At 34.7% G+C, this 3,248-nt stretch overlaps 1 protein-coding gene across 4 annotated transcripts in view; it reads left to right on the top strand.

The window, feature by feature from the left end:
• The first annotated feature begins 1,278 nt into the window (after positions 1–1,278).
• LOC144980172 (glutamate receptor 1-like) overlaps positions 1,279–3,248 on the top strand; it is a 25,410-nt gene continuing 23,440 nt past the window's right edge. Inside the window, exon 1 of one of the 4 annotated variants that reach the window (XM_078927762.1) lies at positions 1,279–1,370. The gene's annotated coding sequence lies outside the window, so the exon portion shown is untranslated. Of the gene's footprint in view, positions 1,727–3,248 lie in introns of all 4 variants that reach the window. The other 3 variants (XM_078927749.1, XM_078927756.1, XM_078927753.1) reach the window with 3 other exon arrangements.

The raw sequence follows: 3,248 nt of genomic DNA, 5'->3' as shown, positions 1-3,248 counted from the left end.
TTACACACACACACACACACACACACACACACACACACACACACGCGCGCAAGCGCGCAGGCACACGGACACGCATATGCCTATTTACATTCACATTCATATGGATAGGTTACCATCGGACAAAAATAAGTATACACATAGTTAATAGGGAATTCTTTGTTGTTGGCTGAAGAAGGGTTTTGAGCTCCGTGTTGGGTATTTTGTTCTTTTTTGAAGCTGTTCTATTCATTTTTGTTTATTACTTTTTACAATAAAGATAGGAGAATGCGGTGCTATCATTCCAAAGACGAAAGGTATCATCCAGATACAACGGTAGAACCTCCTATTCGAGTGAATGGTTCAGTTTGTGGTTTTAGGAGGGGTTATCTGAACTTCGGAAACAGATAGAATCCGATTACAAGGAGGACTAAATGCTAAAATAATGAATTGAAACCGTGCTACACCATGCTATTCCTATAACTGAAGCTGGACAAAATATCATTGCCCAGCATTACAACGGACCTGCTCATAATATTTTGAATGAAGTTAGAGAGATTTTAAATGATAATAACATCACACTCAATAATCACATTCATTAATCATTGATCCAGCTGTTTCACCCTATATGAATCCAATCGAACATCTATGGAAAGAGAATTTAAAGCCCACCCACGCGCCAATAGCAATGACGAATTAGTTCAAACATTGGTTGACATTTAGGAGGCCATTTCAAATGAGCGTATTAAAAACGACATATTCCACGAAACTCCGTATTTGCTGTTTAAAAGATTCAGATGGTGGTCAAACACGATTTAAAAACTAAATTTGGTTTTAGATTTCGTTTTGGTTATCTTCTATTTCTAACCTCCAGAGCTAATCTGAACATTAGAATATCTTATTGATCTAGTTATCAAAATCTGCAGGAATGAAAAACCTTTCAAAAGCTATTAACCTGTAATGATCCGTCAAGACAGTGAAACTACACAGCTCCAAGTGAGTGTATACTTATTTTTGTCAGATAGTATATATATATATATATATATATATATATATATATATAATATATATATAATATATATATATATATATATATATATATGCACACAACAAACCACCTTCCACCCATACATTCCTACATTCCGCTTTCTGTTTCTGTTCCTTCTCACTTATTAACCATCTCTCTCTCTCTCTCTCTCTCTCTCTCTCTCTCTCTCTCTCTCTCTCTCATTCTCACCAACAATGATGTTGCCACGGGAATAAAACAAATTTAAAAAATACATAACGAAAAAAAGCATTGGCAGAGAAAAAATCTATCGCGGGCCGAAGGTACCAGAAACGTTCCAGAATTACCCACCTTGATTTGTGTGTGTATGTGAGTACGTCGATCTGTTGTAAGTACACGCTATGAGAAAAGTTTCGCGTTGTTATGCTTATGATTAAAGAAAACATCATTATATGGTAAAGATTAACATTTTCAACAACATTCTCCACACAACAGAGTTGTAGGTATGTAGATATGTAGTCAGAACTTTAGATTTGGGTTTATTGAGTAGACAGGATTATTTCAGCTCATGTGTTGTTTATTTTTGTAAAATGTTTCAAGGAAGTCAATTGTTACCATTTACTGCCAACCTTCGTTATAAAGGTAAAGAGTTATAGAGGGCACACGTTAAATTCATGCATAATAGATTGCATTCTCTTCGGTTGCCATTATTCATTGTGCCATGTGTATCGACGTATAATCATTGTAAGTGTAACTCTTGGCTAAGCAATTAATTCCTGTTTTCAGCCAATATGAAATTATGATTAGTAGATTAAACGATGCTCTAATATTTGTCTGTCTTGAGATTTTAACAGGGAAGCCGAAAAATGTTATCAGCTTATTCTGGATACTAAAGTGCTTTTGTGAATGCATATAATAAACATGTACATATAAATATACGTATACATAATATGTGAATGTGTGTGTATGTGTGCGTTTGTGTGTGTGTGTGTGTGTGGGTTTGTGTGTGTGTGTGTGTGTGTGTGAGAGAGAGAGAGAGAGAGAGAGAGAGAGAGAGAGAGAAAGAGTTTGTTGGGCATTAATGTTGGTACCTGATAGAATTTTGATGTTTATATCTAAAATTTGATATATTGTGCTCTAAAAGATATAAGTCTGCACTATACACACGTACACATACACACATACATAAACACACACGCGCGCACACGCAAACGCGCGCGCACAAGTTACACATAAACTCACGCAATAGGGCATATAATTCTGATAAGATCGAGTTAGACTTCCTATTGAATGATGTACGCAGGCCTGATATGTTACTATGGCTTTCCATCTCCAACTCCACAGAGCCAACTAACAACCTGTTATCTCATCACACATGGGCAACAGATTAAGTGTTATTACGACATAATGTAATCAAATTATCAGTAGACTATATACGAATTATAATCAACCAATCACTTATCAGTCCAAAGGTTGACCCCCCCCCCCTCTCCCAAAGCTAAATAGTGCTTTATATTGTTTTATTGATAGTACTTTTCTTTAGTAAGAAAAAGTGTCTCCAACATATACTGAAATGTTAATGTCGAATGACATTGTGCTGTTTCTTTTTAATTGTTTTTGGCCAGGCTATCCGTCTTTAATTCAAAGTAACGCATTACAGAAGTTTCCTTTCAAAACTATAATCACACTTTTAATACGTTACGCCTTTCATCCTCACAAATTTATACAAGTAAAACTAGGAGAGCGCTTCTCAAAATCGACAAAGCGAATTCTTTACACACAAATTTAAATGTTCTGCAAAGGATATTATTTATGTCAAATACTATCAGAAACCAGATCATATCCGAAAAAAGGAGATCTAGTACGTCCAACAAAACAGTATATATAAACTGAGCTATTCAGCACGGGCTAACTTAAAATCATAAATGATACTGATAAAATATTTCTGTTGTTCCTTTATCATCACATGATAAGCGGAGGTTAATTTTTTCTCAAAGATGAGATTATATTTTTCGATGTTTATTTTTAACTGAGAAATCCTGGATCTCATTACTTAAATAATATAAGGAGAAATCAAGATTCGAAAGGAATTCATTTTCATAGGAGGAGGTACAAAGATGAACTTTGCAATGTAAATGGTCGAGTAAACAGGGTTCTAGGTCTTTCAGAATGAAAATATATCCTACAAACTGGTTAATAAATCATGTTCCAGATTATTGACTAAAAGCATTATTTGTTCATAAACTAGAGAATTTATTTGGTGAAA

Source organism: Berghia stephanieae, chromosome 1 (assembly GCF_034508935.2).
Source record: "Berghia stephanieae isolate SIO BIC M18660-M18661 chromosome 1, UCSD_Bste_1.3, whole genome shotgun sequence".
NCBI classification, from domain to species: Eukaryota; Metazoa; Mollusca; class Gastropoda; order Nudibranchia; family Aeolidiidae; genus Berghia; species Berghia stephanieae.
The sequence above is the reverse complement of the archived record's forward strand: the minus strand, read 5'-3'. Positions and strand labels throughout refer to the sequence as shown.